Genomic DNA, 19,161 nt, shown 5'->3' on the forward strand with positions numbered 1-19,161 from the left:
CTGGCCTAAAAAGTTGGATCAGAGGCTTTAATGACGCTCCAATGTGTATTCTCTCTTAGAGCTAACCTGTGTACTCATTGATTATGTGTACGACAGCTGCGTCTCTCTGATTCCCCAATCTGCAGAATACAGATTCCTTAAGCAGTGACTTCTGGCTTTTTCGTAATTTGTATGTTAAACTTATTGTTAAACAGTTAACAACAGACTCTATGTCTAGTGTTTTGGACTGCCTCTAAGTCTAGTGTTTTAGACTGCTTCTAACTCTAGTGTTTTAGACTGCCTCTAAGTTTAGTGTTTTAGACTGCCTCTAAGTTTAGTGTTTTAGACTGCCTCTAAGTCTAGTGTTTTAGACTGCCTCTAAGTCTAGTGTTTTAGACTGCCTCTAAGTCTAGTGTTTTAGACTGCCTCTGAGTCTAGTGTTTTAGATTGCCTCTAAGTCTAGTGTTTTAGACTGCCTCTAAGTTTAGTGTTTTAGACTACTTCTATGTCTAGTGTTTTAGACTGCCTCTAAGTCTAGTGTTTTAGACTGCCTCCGAGTCTAGTGTTTTACATTGCCTCTAAGTCTAGTGTTTTAGACTGCCTCTAAGTTTAATGTTTTAGACTGACTCTGAGTCTAGTGTTTTTTACTGCATCGAAGTCTAATGCTTTAGACCGTCACTAAGTCCAGTGTTTTAGACTGACTCTAAGTCTAGTGTTTTAGACTGCCTCTAAGTCTAGTGTTTTAGACTGCCTCTAAGTCTAGTGTTTTAGACTGCCTCTAAGTCTAGTGTTTTAGACTGCCTCTAAGTCTAGTGTTTTAGACTGCCTCTAAGTCTAGTGTTTTAGACTGCCTCTAAGTCTAGTGTTTTAGACTACTTCTAAGTCCAGTGTTTTATACTGCCTCTCAGTCTAATGTTTTAGACTGCTTTTAAATCTAGTGTTTTAGACTGCCTCAATGTTTAATGTTTTAGACCGCCTCTAAGTTTAGTGTTTTAGTGTCTAGCGTGGTATTTTAGACAATGTCTCGGTTGTTGACTTGTAAAGGGGTGTTCACATGTTTCATTGCTGCCCTTTAAAATTCAGCAGCCTTCCATTGATCCTGTGTAGTTTGTTTCTAGTAGCCACGAGTGTGGCGAAGGATCAAATGCTTTGTTGTAATCAATAAAAGTCATAGATAACCTGGCCTTCCTTGTCTTTGAATATCTGATTGTCTACTTACCTAATATCTAAATATCTAATACCTAATTGTCTAATATCTACGGCTGGTCTTATTTACCAGCCGCGGATATTTTGCTCTTCGAGTTTAATTTCATTCTTTCTGGTTTTTGGCTATCATTGGTTATTGATAATCTTTGCTGAGGTCTGATTGAAGACATTTCATACGCTTTCCTGAAGATTTCAGTCCATCTTGGTGTTTGATTCTCTGGTATAAGTTAGCTGAATTTTTTGATTATTTTAATATGTATCTCTGTTAAGTATTTCTGCTAGAAGGATCAGGATCTGTTGATGTTCTAGTTGATTAATAATAGTATTAGTGTTCTAGTATATTTAGATCTTATTGCTTGTCTGCTATATTAGGCTCGTCATGCATCTTCTAATTGTTATTTTCTGCTGCTTTTGTGCATTTATCTTTTGTTCCAAATGTTGTTCCGAAAGTGTTTTACTGCTTGCAGTTAATTGTTCTTTAATTAATTAATATATATAAAGTTAATTGTTAACTTTATATTTTTGTGAAATTGTTTAGTGTTGTTCAAGAATAGATAGTTTTGCTTGTGTTGGTTTTCGCGATTGATGTATCTCTGTAGGCTTGCTGACGTTGCTGTTAGTTGTTGCTTAGAATATTCATAATTAATATTCTAAATCATAATTCATATTCAATAACTTTGCTCTGCCAAAAAAACTGTTTAAACGCTAATATCAACTAGTTCAGCAGCCCAGAAGAAGAGTTGAAGCCAGAAGATATTGTGGAAGGTATTGGACAACTAGAAGATGTTCATTCCATCGAAAGCAACAATCAGAATGCATCTATCCGAGCAAACGATGGAAATATTTTTGTTTTAAAAATATAAATTTATATTTTTTCATGTAATATAAGTATGGTTCATTTAAGTCACTTGTTCATGAATATATATTTGTATCATTTAATAGATTATTGTTGTATAACTTATAAATATGCAGATTTATAGCATGTTATTTAATAGCATCCTTGCGGCTATCTTAACACAACTTACAATGGATCAATGCTCATAGCTTCACTTCTATTGCACATAAAAAGCTAGTTTTGGCTGCAAACTGTAGCTAACATATCAGTGAGTGCAATGAGCTTTTATTCCATAGTGGTAAATATAGATATAAAATAAAAAGATGTCTTCAAATTTAGAATGAAATAAATTTTGAAAATTCCAACAAATTGAAAAGAAGGACACAGGCTATAATATCATCGCAGGTCAATTGCAAGCAATAAATATTATCTGGTGGACATTTCTCAGTTTCTCGATGCACATTTATTAAGATATCTTTGACAAATTAAAGGTGAGTTAGTAATTTTATTGCATTCAAAATGTTCAATATTAGTCCACCGGAATAAGAGAGCAAAATACAGGTGACTTCCGCTTTGCCCGTAATAGGGGCATTTTTATCTTCCAAAAATTCTGATGAGCCATTTGAAAAATAGATCGCCAGCCTCTATTTGAAAATGCACTTTCAATTGACCCCCACTATACGCAGATGACAGGTTAAAAAATAGAGCGCCATGGCATTCAATTAGAGGTTTTACGGTAACTGTTGTTGTCTTCCACATCCGTTTTACTTTCAGTGCCAGGTCCTAATATTTCTCAATCTTGCCTGATTCTTTCTCTCTCACTTGGAAATCCCTCGAAAAGCAATATCAACAATCACTGCTTTCGACCTCAGCTTATCTATTTATTACTTCCTAGCCTCTAAGACCCTGTCAGTGCGTATCATTAGTATTATTATTATCATTATTATTATGACGGTGATGATGATTGTTATTATTATTCTATCACATTCTGTTACATTGAGCACATTACTTGTGGTAAAAGTATAATGTTTATTCATTTTTATCTCATACCAACAAGGGAGAGTTTGTATCTCTCGAAGGCACTTGATTTATTGAAAGTTGTACTCATCAATAATAGACTGTAGTAATTCACTTTCTCTCATGCTGATTATTAGCTAAGCACTTTTGTAAAGTCATAGACACTATCTTGACCTCTCACTGAACCTGCAGACATAAACTCAAGTATCTAAAAGGCTGCAGGCTTCGCTGACCTGAAATTCTTTTGAATTGGTACTTACTTCAAGTTGCAGTACCATAGATCTTGAAATAAATGAAAACTCCAACTTACAACTGTTTTAAGATTTGAAGTTGCCTCCTACCATTATAGAAAAAGTAAACAAATCTTACGTTCAGCTCAATTTGCATAGCCCTATCATATAGTTGGTAGGAGAAAACCTGTTTAGTCAAATTTATGACAGGGTAAAATATACATATCTATGATATTACGACAGCAAGAAAAAGTGAATACACCCAAATGTACTTAACCTCTCCTCTCCATTACTTACTACAATGTTGCACTACATGTACATATAGGCCTACTTTAGACAAGAGTGTAATAACACTTCTCGGATACATTAAACGATGGACAATGGATTGGTTTAATTAAAATTAACTTGCTCAATAAGTTAACTCGTGATAGATAGTTGAATTATAGGCTGTTTTTAGTTAATGAGTTTATGAAATTCGCATGTGTGCCTCTGTAGCGCAATCGCTGGTGGTTTCCAAATTAAAGAGAGTAAAACTGATTGTTCTTTTTATTTTAACATGATTTCAACAGGGAAATAATGAAACAGGAAGCTTTACTATAATAAGAGCTGTGTCCATCCATCTGCCTGTTCATTCGTCTATCTATTTGTTTGGAGTCACCATAAGAATGTTAGAAAGAGATTGCATAGCTTTAAAAAAAGATCACACTGAACAAGAATCGAACCCAAATATTCAGATTCAGAGGAAAACTCTACCACTATATCACTCAATCACCTGACCATATCTAGAATAATTGTACACATAGTTATTACACATGGTCTGTCTGATGGTCACTGTACTAGTAGATATAAATTATACAAAGATAGATAATTTTAATGACAATGAAGATATTTTATGAAAGTTCATCATTTAATAGTTTATAGTTTGTTTGCAAAATTAGATAATGCAGGAATCAATAACTACATATTAAGTTATCAAGTAAGCATTTCTACATAATATAAATAATATAAATAAATATAAATAATAAGGTAATATAAATAAGTCTAACCTAATTTGAATATACAAAATAGAAAATATAAATAAACCAAGATACACAGAATTAGGTTAGGAAATATAGCTAATATATACATATAGATATATATATATATATATATATATATATATATATATATACAGGACTTACTACCTATAGAGCCTACTAACTTTTTTTCTGTACAAAAATATATACATATAAATAAATATATACATATAATATATACGTATACAGACGGTTCCCTACTTACGAACATCCGAGTTACGAACAACGGTACATACGAACGCATGTACGTTGTTCGTAACTCGATTAACTTTCGAATTATTTGTTTGAACTTTACATACATATTGTAAAGAGATTTGCCGGCCTTTACTTGGCAAGATCTCTACTAATAAATAAAGATAAGAGAGTGCCTGTAGTTTCATTCAGCTTTTAATTAGCGAAATAAATTCCACCAGCCGAGGAGCATACGGCTATTTGCTCTGCTCGACTAAATGCGCACACTCATTTATATACAATAATATCAACCGTTCCGGCTAACGGCAAACGGCAAGAACACCGGCTAACAAGGTGAATGAATAGGACCGTTAGCGCGTTGGTATGACAACAATCTAAGTGACGATAAGTGATAAGTGTTATGACGGTATATCAGATATAACAATAGCATAACGAGTGAAACAACGATATAATAAACAGACAACACATACAAAAAATAAGACAACAACGATAAGTGATAGCATAACGATTAAAACAACAATATAATAGAAAGGACAATAAATAAGAAATGCAGTGTCATGGCCCGGCGTCCACCAAAGTATTATTTCCATTTTATTAAATATTTTTTTCAGTACAAACCAATACAGGTTAATTATACAAGCCTTAAACATACTTATATAAACCTTCAATATACTTATATAGGCCTTAAACATAAATTATAATACAAAATATAGCACTGAAGCAACATACGAACAAATTCACCTTACGAACAATCGTTTGGAACGTAACGCGTTCGTAGGTTGGGAACCGTCTGTATATATATATATATATATATATATATATATATATATATATATATATACATATATATATACAACAGAAAAAAGTTAGTAGGCTCTATAGGTAGTAGGTCCTGTATATATATAAATTGTTTCCTCACCCCGGATACCCCGTATGGGTGGTAAATTCTGCTCTAACTCGGGTCTCCTACCAGAGACCTGGGAGTTTGAGCACTCGCCTCAAGATCTTAGCCGTTCCCAATAGCGCACTTTTCTGCAACTCACCTGAGTTGATTGTTTTTGGTATTTGGGCAAGCCACATTTTATGCGCCGGTGTTATTGCACCCAGTGCCCCAATGACTACTGGGATTACAGTTGTTCTTACATTCCAGCATTTTTCAATTTCTTCTCCAAGAGGGAGATATTTCTCTACCTTTTCTTTTTCTTTGCTGGCTATATTGTAGTCATTGGGTACTGCTATATCTATTATAGTAGCCCTCTTGTTCTCCTTGTCTACCACCACTATATCTGGTTGGTTTGCTGGGACATGCTTGTCAGTTTGGATGTAGAAGTCCCAGAGGATCTTAGCGCGGTCATTTTCATTCACCTTACCAGGAGCTTCCCACCAGTGTTGTGGTTTATTAAGGCCATACTCATCACATAGACTTCTATACACAATACCTGCGACATGATTATGCCGCTCAGTGTATGCGTTCCCTGCTAGCTGCCTGCATTCACTGATGATGTGTTGGATGGTCTCAGGTGCATCTTTGCAGTCTGCTTCTAGGATCGTCTCTAGTGTGATAGATTTTCGTTTGGAGTTGCCTTGTTGGGAGCACTTGCTCCTGGGCTGCCATGATTAGCGACTCTGTATTGGCCGTTAGGTTTCCTTTGTTCAGCCACATATATGTCTGGTGAAGATCGCCAACCTTAGATATTTGTTGGTGGTAAGCACCATGAAGCGGTTTCGTGTGCCAGTCAATTTCCTCATCATCCGGGCGTAGGTCCGTTGCAAGAGCAGCCGATTGAAATTCAGCTAGCAACTTATCTGAGATGGCCATGGAGGCTGCATATGCTTTGATGCTTTGCTCCTCTTCTTTCACTGTCTGCTGTACACTTTTGAGTCCCCTACCGCCATCTTTTCTATCAAGATACAATCTAGTAGTATCAGGTTTTGGGTGGGGTGCTCCATGCATGGTCAGCAGTTTACGAGTTGCTATATCTGTTTCTTTGATGGCTTCCTCAGTCCACTTTATTATGCCCGCTGGATATCTTATTACTGGCAGTGCGTAGGTATTTATTGCCATGATTTGGTTCTTGGCATTGAGCTGGCTCCTTAAGACCTGCCGAAGGCGTTTCTTGTATTCGGTAATGGCTTTGTGACATACCTCGGCTTCGTGGTTGATGTTGCTTTGCATAATCCCCAAGTACTTGTACCCTTCTTCTATATCTTTGATGGTACCAATTGGCATTCTTAGGCCATCTGTGAGCACAGAATGGCCTTTCTTAAAAATTAGCCTTCCACATTTCTCAATACCGAAGGTCATTCCGATGTCCTTGCTGTATACCTGAGTGAGGTGTATTAGCGAATCAATGTCTCTTTCTTTGTTAGCGTACAGCTTGATGTCATCCATGTAGAAGAGGTGGTTTATCTTGGTGCCACTCTCAAACTGGTACCCATATTAAGTCTCCTCCAACATATTGCTTAGAGGGTTTAGGCATATGCAGAAGAGCAGCGGTGATAAGGAGTCACCTTGATAGATGCCTCGCTTAATTTGTACACTCGCCAGCTTTTTGCCATTAGCCTCCAGTTTCGTTTTCCATTTGGTCATTGACATCTTAATGAATGCCACAAGAGCAGGGTGAACATTGTACATACTGAGGCACTCAAGTATCCAACTATGGGGAATTGAGTCATAGGCCTTTTTGTAGTCAATCCAAGCCATGGCAAGATTGGTTTGCCTTCTCCTGCTGTCTTGACAGACCGTCCGATCCACCAGTAACTGATGTTTAGCTCCTCGGGTGTTGCGCCCAATGCCTTTCTGAGCACTGGTCATATAGTGACTCATGAGCTCTTCCAGTTTGTCTGCAACTATTCCTGAGAGTAGTTTCCAAGTGGTGGGCAAGCACGTTATTGGTCGATAGTTTTTGGGAATCGGCCCCTGCTTTGGATCTTTTATCAGAAGTACAGTTCGTCCTTTGGTCAGCCATTCTAGATGGTCACCTTGTTCTATTAGGCATTCCATCTGCTCAGCCATTCTAGTGTGAAGTGATGTCAATTTATTTAACCAGAAGGCTTGAATCATGTCATGGCCAGGTGCTGCCCAGTTCTTCATACGCTGCACTCTGCACTTGATGTCCTCTTTGCTGATGGTGAGTCCTTGCTGAGCCACAGTGTGTTGATGGTTCTCTTTAAGCCTCTTCAGCCAATTTGCAGTGATGTTATGAGTAGTCTCTTTCTCCCAGATGTCCTTCCAGAACTTTGAAGTGCTAGATCGGGGAGGCTCAGACATTGGCCTCTGCAGTTCACCTTTGAACTAGGAATACACTCTAGATGGATTATTGATGAACAGTTTGTTCATTCTCTTATTATCCCGCTCTTTGGTGTACCGCTTCAGTTGTGTCGAGAGTGCTACTAGCTGCTGTTTGGCAGATTCTAGAGCTTCTATTGTGGCCTTCCCTTTTTGGATGCTCCAAACTGTGGTTAGATCTTTCACTGAGCCTACTAACTTTCTTGCGCAAGTCCTTGATCTTATTTTGTAGCCTCAGCTGCCAGGATGGAATGACTTGAAGCCTTGTTGACAGTGGCTTAATAGTCATCTCCTCCAAGATGACGGTTGCTGTACTGTAGATTAGGGCATTAGTCTCACTGATCGATCCGGTTGAGATCGACTCCAGTGCCAAGTTAATGTCTTCTAACAGCTTCTTAGGTATGGCTTTGCTAACTCTTCGTAGTGGTACCCTGCTTTCATAATCATTAGCAGCTGGCATCTTGTTGATGATATTTTCCACAAGCTCTTTCACCCTTGGGTCAAGGTCCAAGTGCATGTCTTTTTCAACCTGTGAGTCAACACACGATTGTGTATGTGTGACAGTGTGTGTTGTTATGCACTCCTCGTTGGTCGAGGTTACCTGGGTGAACCGTTCCCTAATTTCATCTACCTCAAGTTCCGATATGAGGTGCCGCTTGATTATGTTACACCTCTGAGCTACAAGTTGCTTAGCGGTTAGTGGCAATTCAGGGCGCATGTTTATCCACAGTTGACGCATCCTTTCCATGTAGCCCCACTTTTGAGGTTCACTCATAAAGTAGCACTGCATGAGGTCCGTGTTATCAGTCCAAGTTCATTTCATCCGTTTTGAACCAGTAGCCCATTTTTCACTGCCTTGTCCTGGTTCAGCTACAGGCAGCACGGACCTTGTTTGACCGGGCGACGTCCGAGCCGGCATGGCTTTGGTTATTGCACTCATCATAGAGGTTGTAGACATTATACAAGCAAGGGTTTTGTTTAAGGACCACCGGAAAAGTGCAGTTGTTGGGGTTTGAACAGAGGACCTAATGATCACTGTCCCAATACCTTACCAACTGCGCTATCTGTCCACCACTATGTCTGGTTGGTTTGCTAGGACATGCTTGTCAGTCCGGATGTGGAAGTCTCAGGTTCATTGACCTTACCAGGATTATGTATCCTTACCAGGAGTATTCCCACCAGTGTTGTGGTTTATTAAGGCTATACTCATTACATAGACTTCTGTACACAACACCTGCGACATAATTATGCCGCTTGGTGTATGCATTTCTTGCTAGCTGCTTGCATCCACTGATGATGTGTTGGATGGTCTCAAGTGCATCTTTGCACAGTCTGCATCTAGGATCGTCTCTAGTTTGATAGATTTTTGTTTGGAGTTGCCTTGTTGGGAGCACTTGCTCCTGGGCTGCCATTAGTAGCAACTCTGTATTGGCCATCAGGTTTCCTTTGTTCAGCCACATATATGTCTGGCGAAGATCGCCAACCTTATATATATATATATATATATATATATATATATATATATATATATATATATATATATATATATATATATATATATATACCAATATTTCAGAGTTAGGAGTTGAATAAATATATACCAGTTAGGAGGTTTCGGAATATAAGGGATTAGGAGTTAACGCAAATATATATGGGTAAGCCACCTATATGGTCTAATTTATCTACATTGTAGATATATATATATTTATTCACCACCTAATTATTATATATTTTTATGGAAATTTTAGGAGAATATGGTATCATACAATATATATTCATCGCCTTATCATACTTTGTATATATGCATTCTAGAAAAACTGTCAAAACTTGGAGAATGTCTAGATGGTTGTTGTAAATTACATATCAATTTGAAGGTAAAACAATTCATACCTCAATGAGTAAGCAAAAATAATGATTACCAGTTAGCAGATTGCTACAACTTACACATAAATTAGAATGTTACCATTGTAACTTATGTAAGAGTCACAATGGAAACATTACATAGCATGGCACAGCTTACCTACCCTTTAGTAAGATGCCGTAATCTATATCATTTAGGAGTTTGCTATAACTTGTTTGTTTGAGAGGCTGCTCTGATTTACATATAATAAAGTATGTTGCTATAACTTATAGATCACTTGAGAAAATGCTATAATTTGAATTTCACATAGTTGGTAGCAATTATCTATATATCAGTGAAAAGGCTGCTATAAGTTATATATTATTTAGGAGGCTGCTGCTATTTATAAATTGTTTTGGAGGTTGCTATAACTTACATATCATTGCAGAGGCTGCTATGAGTTACATATAGTTTAGGATGTTGCTATCACTTATAGATCACCTAAGACCTTGATATAATTTGAATTTTCCATAGTTTATAGCTATTATTTATATATCAGTTAGGAGGCTGCTATCGATTATATATTAATTAGGAGGCTGCTGATATTTATATATAATTTAGGAGGTTGCTATAACTTACATATCACTGCAGAGGCTGCTATGAGTTACATATAATTTATGATGTTGCTATCACTTATAGATCATGTACGACCTTGCTATAATTTGAATTTTCCATAGTTGATAGCTATTATTTATATATCAGTTAGGAGGCTGCTATGGATTATATATTAATTAGCAGGCTGCTGATATTTATATATCATTTAGGAGGTTGCTATAACTTACATATCATTGCAGAGGCTGCTATGAGTTAGATATAATTTAGGATGATGCTGTCACTCATAGATCACCTAAGACCTTGCTATAATTTGAATTTTCCATAGTGCATAGCTATTATTTATATATCAGTTAGGAGGCTGCTATGGATTATATATTAATTAGGAGGCTGCTGATATTTATATATCATTTAGGAGGTTGCTATAACTTACATATCATTGCAGAGGCTGCTATAAGTTACATATAATTTAGAATGTTGCTATCACTTATAGATCACCTAAGACCTTGCTATAATTTGTATTTCCCATAGTTGATAGCTAATATTTATATATCATTTAGTAGGCTGCAATGAATTATATATAAATTAGGAGGCTGCTGCTATTTTTACATGATTTAGGAGGTTGCTATAACTTACATATCATTGCAGAGCTTGCTATTAGTTACATAGAATTTAGGATGCTGCTATGACTTATAGATCACATAAGAGTTTACTATAATTTGAATTTCATATAGTTGGTAGCTACTATTTATATATCAGTTAGGAGGCTGCAATGAATTATATATTAATTAGGATGCTGCTGCTATTTATATATCATTTAAGAGGTTTCTATAACTTACATATCATTGCAGAGGCTGCTATGGGTTACATATAATTTAGGATGTTGCTATCACTTATAGATCACCTAAGACCTTGCTATAATTTGAATTTTCCATAGTTGATAGCTATTATCTATATATCAGTTAGAAGGCTGCTATGAATTATATATTAATTAGCAGGCTGCTGATATTTATATATCATTTAGGAGGTTGCTATAACTTACATATCATTGCAGAGGCTGCTATAAGTTACATATAATTTAGGATGTTGCTATCACTTATAGATCACCTAAGACCTTGCTATAATTTGAATTTCCCATAGTTGATAGCTAGTATTTATATATCATTTAGTAGGCTGCAATGAATTATATAGTAATTAGGAAGCTGCTGTTATTTATATATCATTTAGGAGGTTGCTATAACTTACATATCAATGCAGAGGTGCCAAGGCTTACACATAATTTGGGATGTTGCTATCACTTATAGATCAACTAAGAGTCTGCTATAATCTGTACAATAAAACAACAATCTGTATAAAACAACAATAATTGTTGTTAGAACTTACATATTTTATAGTATGTTAAACTTTAATGTAGGAATCAATAAATTTGTATTTAAAACAACAACAGCCACCATGCTTGATACTAAAAAATTCAACTAGTCAAGTACCATAGAATGGTCGTTGCTTAGTCACCAAACGGAGTAAATTTTTTCAGACGTCAAGTTTAATGCGATATTACAAAAGCCTCAACAACAAGAAGACCCTGCTGCCAGTTTAATTTTGCAGCTTCTTGAGTAAGTTGTGGGCTCGGGCATAAGTCATCATTATAATTTTCAAACACCAATTTCTTTTAACAGTATACAGCTCTGGCATTTTTGGTAGTTTGCCTCAATTTTCCGATCATGGCTTTTTGAACTCTCAATTTTCTTTTAAGCTGCATAACTTTCTGCTCACTAAAATAAACGAATAATGTAACTCAATATTTATAAATATGGTCTATGTTATAGTTTCTTATTCAGTCACATATCGCTGCTGCACTGCATACAAAAACTTAAAAAAATTAGTTGGTAACAATGCTTGGACGCAACTCAGTTACTGTGATTGCTAAAATGAAACACACACATCGTTGCTTGCTGTGCATATTATCTACAGTAATTATATGAATTACTTGCACAACATACTTAGTTACTCAATCTAACATACAATAACAGCAATGTCTTTCTATTCATCTTAAGCCACTCTTAGAACGTTAAGTAAAAACATTTCCCCTCTCGGGAATGGAGTGTCAGGTTGCAAAACCTGCGCAATACCACAGCACCATAAATTGGGTAGATTCCAAACAAGCCCATTGTGCCTATGTAGAACCCAGGGAAAAACTTAATGTCACATAGAGAGCCAATAAAAATACAATAAAATTCTATCTTGAGGGCATTTTCGCTTTTCAAAACTTCTTTCTTACTGCAATTTATTGTTAGCAATGATCAGTCGGGCTGGACCCAGCACAGTACCAAATTTTTTCTAACTTTAGATTTCTTGACTTTGGGTGGTTTTATTGATCAATAGTAATACTGAGTGCTATTATTCACATTTTACCAGTAATAATAATGCCCTGAACTGTCAAGAAATTGATAGAACATTCTACTCAGACACATTCACTTAAATTTGGAAAATGACCCAAAAAGATATATTTCTCATTGTGTAGTGAATTTCTGATTGTTTTTAGTCAAGCACAGCGTTCTAAGTAATTTTTTGGGCTTGTCGGTTTGACAGTAAGTTGTCAGTAGACTGGCTGCTGCGGCATATTTTCTTATATTTGGTTTTTCTTTAAAAGAATTATTATAATTTATCTTAGAGCTTGTTGCTTGAATAATACATCATAGTGTACAGTGCAGTACAACAGATAATATCTATTGTCGGTATTGTATTATCTATCATAGTCATTGTTTTATGCACATTTTCTGTACATAAAATAATAGCTAAGACTGCTTGATACAAAATAACTATACAAGGGCATTACTGCGGAGTTGGTCTCTTTTAGTCTTCAAAAAGAGCACATTTATTGACAAATACAACGCAATGATAATAAGAAGGTTCAACAACATAAAAAATTCAGCTGGCATTTTTTCTCGCAGCCTTCTTTAGCAAGTTGTTGGCTCGAGCCCGAATCACTATAACACTTCTGTTAGGCAGCATTGAGTGTATAGCATCCAACACTGATCTTGTTGGCAGTTTGCCTGATTTTTCAGTCCAGTGCTTGTCAAATTCTGCTATTTCCTCTGCACTTTACCGTTTTATGCTGACTGAAATAGTAAATAATGTGAATTATCATTTATAAAAATCTGATAAGCTATGGCTTTGATGAATCACATATCATTGCTCAGCTCCATTCAAAAGTTAAATAAGCTGGTTTATGTGCGGCAAGTCAAAACAGAATTGACGGTTTCTCAGATACAAGTGAACAATAAAGACATTAATGCTCGTTAGTGTCATTTCTCATTTAGTAATATAATACTTAACCAATGCATTGTTATTCAAAACACACATATACTGTAGAAGGTACTTTGATGACCACTTCTATATACTACTTTAGTAGCTATTTATGAAGCTAAATGGTGTGCCACTTGTGTGCATGCAATAGAGCAGTTTGGATTTCTATTTGCTTCAAACTATTAGAGAAATGATCAGGATTAACATTCATTGAGCAGTCTCAATGGCCAGTGTTCAGAACGATTGCTGCTAAGCTTAGTGTGACCTGACTGGGTAGCTATTTATTGAGTCATTAATTAGGCTAATACTTGACCTATGGGGTCAACCACTGTGGTTAAACACGCATTGTTCAGGTGTTCATTGAAACCACTAATGCCTAGATTGCTCTAGATACCTAAATGCCTCTGACTAGGAGAGCTATGTTTTGTAACCTGACAGCAGCAGAACACAAAGACTAGTGTCAGCATTTATGTAGGCAACAAATTTGACTGAAATACTTGAAAAGTTAGACACCTTTATTTTTTCTACTGCATTTGAGCTACAGCAAAATAATCACGCTTGTTTCCCTAGTACATTGTGTTAGTTTAAAGCCACTTATCATAGCATCACCCACATTTAATCTGATGTCTGAAAATCACTCTTCGGTGTTGATAATCCATGTATGTCACTCTGCACTTATTTAAAATCAATGCATTTTTGATTAGATGCTACTACACAAAGAGAAATATACCCTTGGGTTCTTTTTTTAAATTCATGCATTAGTGATTTGCAAATATATGAAAGCAGAGCCTTGTTTAAAACTAAAATCTTTTTGCGTCGATATTTGCAAAGTTATGCTTGCTATTTTAACCTTGACCCAAAACTCCAATATTATAACATTCTGAAATACAGCTAAATTGACATAAGGTAGAATCTTAATTTGAAGGCCATGTTCATTTGAGTGCTACTCTAGAAGTGTTGAAAACTAGAGTGTCACCCTTTAATTGACAACCACTTCCAGCTGACTGCGACTTCAACATTCTTTGATCTTTGGATCCGATTTTGGACAGAATGGATAGAAAAATGTTGACAAATTTTTACTAACAATGACTCAGTTACAACAATAGCAATTAATACTTTTGTCAATGCATATTGAAGCGAGTTTTCTAACTTCTAAGCTTTACAGTGTTTTCGTTAAAGCTTTGAAAGCAGCACCGTGGAAATAATTAATAACTCTATCAGGCTGATAATAATTTTATTGTTTAAGCGGCCTTGATAGTTCGGCATATATGAAAAAACGGTTTAGCAAATATGATGAAATCTGTACTACTATTTGAGGCTAAAATTTCTTGCACATGCTACAGCATTAAAATAAGCAGTTAACGATGGCATTTTGCAAGCTCAACGCCAGTGTTAACACTGGATCACAGCTTAGTTTGTGTGTTATATAGTTTTTATGTGTTTTTTTCAAAAGAAGTAACGTTCACTTGAACGGTGGCGTTCTATCTTTAACCGTCATCTATTATAGTACAGGTCTAGTAGAGGGGCGTTTAAATGAATGGGGATTCAATTAGAGATTACATAATATTTTATTAACCCTTTCACCGCTGCATGCGCATTTAGGCGAAATCAATGGACGACCGGCATATGTGCATGTTGCGAATTTCCTGGCAATTGCGTAGTAACTTAATTTTATTATTCGTTGACAACATAACTAACAGTCTTTACCACTTTTTATGGTATTGACAGTGTTGTCCAAAAGTTTCCCTGTAAAATTACCCTAAACTCACGGAGCAGTTTTAAATTTTTGTTTAGGACTTTTCAACATAAAAAGAAACATTTGTTCTTTCTGATTTTCGAAATATTTAGTGCTATTATAGCTTTCGCAAGTACATCCAGAATTGAAAACAGATAATTACTTATGTTGATAACATTATTGATGATTGTTGATGACTGACGGATTAAGATTTTAGTGATTACACATATAATTAAAGTAGCAGCTCCAATAGTGACTCCAATGGTGGTCAAAGTAATAGTTTCGTAAGAGTAAGGAACATGGTAGAGCATTGTTTTTTGAGATTCGAAGGGATCGTAGCTTCACATAGCATTAGCAATGCACGAAGTAGGAATGCATTAAGTTTTTTGAATAGTACTATTTTTTAACGTGCTGGAAAAATAAAATCTATAACAAAAAGGTTTTAGATAGAGTTGAAGCTAATAAAGATTGAACATATATTATGAAGCACAATCGACAATTTTTGCCACTATAATTGGAAGGGTTAAAAAATGCAGTGCCATGGCATTCAAACATAGATTTTATAGTAATATTATTTCTTATAAATTTTTTAAAATAAAACTTTTATTAATGTGGCACACTCTTGTGGAAATTAACCGTTAATCAGCAACATACCCCCTTCAAGAAAGCGTCCAGCTGTGCTTCGTACCATTTTCCATCTGGTGGATATAGTGCTTGGATGCGGTGACCAGGTTTCTACCAAAATAACCAAAACAATTTTAATAGCCCAAACAGATATTATGCAGATTAAAAATTGATGCAAAAGATGCCTGATGTTTTTAGGTTTTTCAGCAAATCCGTGTCCCTACCTCCCATTACTAAAATTCTATGAAGCAGTAATATTTTATCTCTTGCGATATTCTTTTACAAAATTGAAACTTAGATTTTAAAGCTTCAACAATTTAAAGGATTTCATTTACTCCAGTCACTTACTTATGACTCAGCCTCTAATTTAAATCCGTATCAAATTACGACTAAATCTGAGATCACCAGAAATAGCACTTTTCACAATGTGCAAAATGCCATATCTACATTTACCACACATAAAGTGGCAATCAAAGCTCTCTATCTGCAGATACAGCGTTTTGATTGGCCTGAACATACACAAAGTTGGACATTATGAGCAAAGAGTATATAAACAAAGGGAAGCGAAACTGAAGCATATATATTTGGCTGTTTTAAGGCAGCTCATACAAGCTAGTGCACTTCTAAGTGCTCATCTTATTGCTATATTTTTTATCATAATATATTTATTATGACAGGACGATATCTAAGTGACAAAAGTCTCGATTTAAAGATCCGACTCAGAGATTTGATGAAAAATTTGTTTTAATTACATGTCCATTGGAAGGTTTTGCTTTTTTAAAATACTGACATTATTGCACTCAGTTGTTTGCTTTAAATTATTTTCAATAAAAGCGTTTGATCTTTTTTAAACTACTATTTTACTTACTCCTTTCATTTCATGACATCAGGTTTGAAGGATACCTAGATCTTTGATCATCTCTTAACTTTTGAGCTAAATATGGCTATTACAGGGCTTTAATCCATGTGTTGACTGGATGAGTAATAGGAATTGCAACATATATCATTTTGTTGACTAATGGCGGGTTAATATCAGAATTTAAACTTGTAATCCTTTGATAATCCAGTCATGGCAAATGGTCTTGTGGCAAACTAACAATGAGAAACCAGTCCAATTATGCAATCAAAAGGCCCTATCTGCAGTGATAGGGCGTTTTGATTGCCTAGTGCCAGCTTAGTAAATTGTCAATTTAAGCAAACAAAATGCCCTAAGTGAAATAAATCCTTTAATTTTAAAGTTTCACGAAAAAAAATTCGGTAAAGATTGTTGGATATCTCACCATAATAAATAAAAAAAACAACTAAAATACTGCTAATACTGATGCCAGGCTCGACCAAAACGCGTTTGTGCTTGTGCTGAACAATTTACAAATATCAAGATACAGTGTGTTGCTTGCTCAGGGCAGTAAAGTATAGGCTACTAATAATTCTGCCTGTTTGGTGCTATCAATCAGCTAACACTACTAATCAGAATAAAAAGCATCCATAATTATTTTAATGCTTTTTAAAAAGTTACAAAAGTTAGGAGCATCGACAGAGTCACAGATATTCATCAATTGCTGGCTACTGTGCTATATGTTACCATAACTATTTTAATGTGTGTCGGTTAATCTCACAAAGCTACCCTCGTGTATAATTACAAAGTTATCATTTTATGAAAATTAGTAATAATTTCATTCTTTTAGCATTATAAAGTAGGGGTTTCTTGACCTTTTTAACTTGACAATATTACGATCTTGCAATTAAGGCAGTAAAATCCAAATCCAAATTAGCTGCGAAAACCTATGCATTGTTGTTTGCCGTTGCAATTTGATGACATGAGTAAGTTGCTTTGATATAGTATTTAAAGTGGCTCGCCCTAAAGGTCAAAAATGGCCACTACCGGTCTAACCTTTTGCATTGGTATTGAGGCGAAGTAAAATACTTTTTCATGATGCCTTTTCACCATAATATAGTACAATTAATTCAATGACAAAATTGGCAAAAGTAATATAAAACAATTGTGACAAACAAATATACCAATTGTGACATGATTAGTCTGTTCTTCTGCTGCTGCAAAACCCTAAATGGCTAGACGCGTGAAAAAAGCAAAATGTTTAGCGGCTACAATCTCGCTAGAAGGTTGAACTTATGTGATAAGTCTTTAGGTTGTGTAGGAGTGAGAGGTTGGCTTGTTTCTTACAATCTATTTAATCAATCGACTAGCATGCAAGAAGATAGCAAGCCATGCCACATTAGGAGAATGAGTCACTTTAAGCACAAACCACAATTGCATAAGTACATAGGTCATTTCTGCTAGTGAGAAGACCTTGGAGAATAAGACCACATTATGCAATTCTGTGAAGATTTTATTACTGCAGTTATACTTGTGCTGCAATACTTCTAATAGAGTGAAAAGCAAATGAGCTGCCCAACCACAACCTCCTTCATTATAAAGTTACAAAGAATAGGAATAACAACAATAGCTTTCATTCGGAGGCTGAGGCTATTGAGAAGTAGAAAGTGAATTAGCTAAGCAGGCAATAGTAGAACACACATAATAAGAGCATAGGCATCATGATTGACGTGTATGCAGGCAATGAATTTATGTACAATTTCACTACCAAATTTTTTAGTAAAGCTAGACACCTTTGGCTAAAGAGTGCTAGATATAGGTCAAAACAAGCCAGTGACAAATCTCATGTTATGCATCCTTGTTTGGACACTTTATTTCTAAAGTGTTTAATGCATTGGAAGTTTAACATAAAAGTGTGCCAAGAATGCACAAAGAACATTGACAGCAATAACTGCATAGTACTGACAACAATAACTGAATAGAACATGATGTTTAATTAAAATGTAACATAAAAATAAACGTTTTATTTTGTTTTGGTGAGCTTGCAACAAAAATGTTTGCTGTGCACATAAAATATTGTTTTGCTCCAAATACTTTACAAACAAGTAATAATAACTTTATTGATGCAAATTGTACTGAAATTATATTTGCTACGAGCACCAATGGAAGTCAAAATAAGTAATACAATTCTTACAGACCTTTTAAAAACAATGGCCTTTGCTGCTACAGAAAAGTGAGTAGACCCATAGGAAGAGAAGTATATGTTCTTATACTGCTAAAACTACCTTTGGTTCAGAAATCAGATTTGAAAAGAGCAATGAATTATTATAAGCATTGGCAAAATGTTTGGGATGGATAGGAAACAAAGCTGGGTATTGCACATGC

The sequence above is a fragment of the Watersipora subatra genome, chromosome 9 (genome assembly GCF_963576615.1).
Source record: "Watersipora subatra chromosome 9, tzWatSuba1.1, whole genome shotgun sequence".
In the NCBI taxonomy this organism is placed as follows: Eukaryota; Metazoa; Bryozoa; class Gymnolaemata; order Cheilostomatida; family Watersiporidae; genus Watersipora; species Watersipora subatra.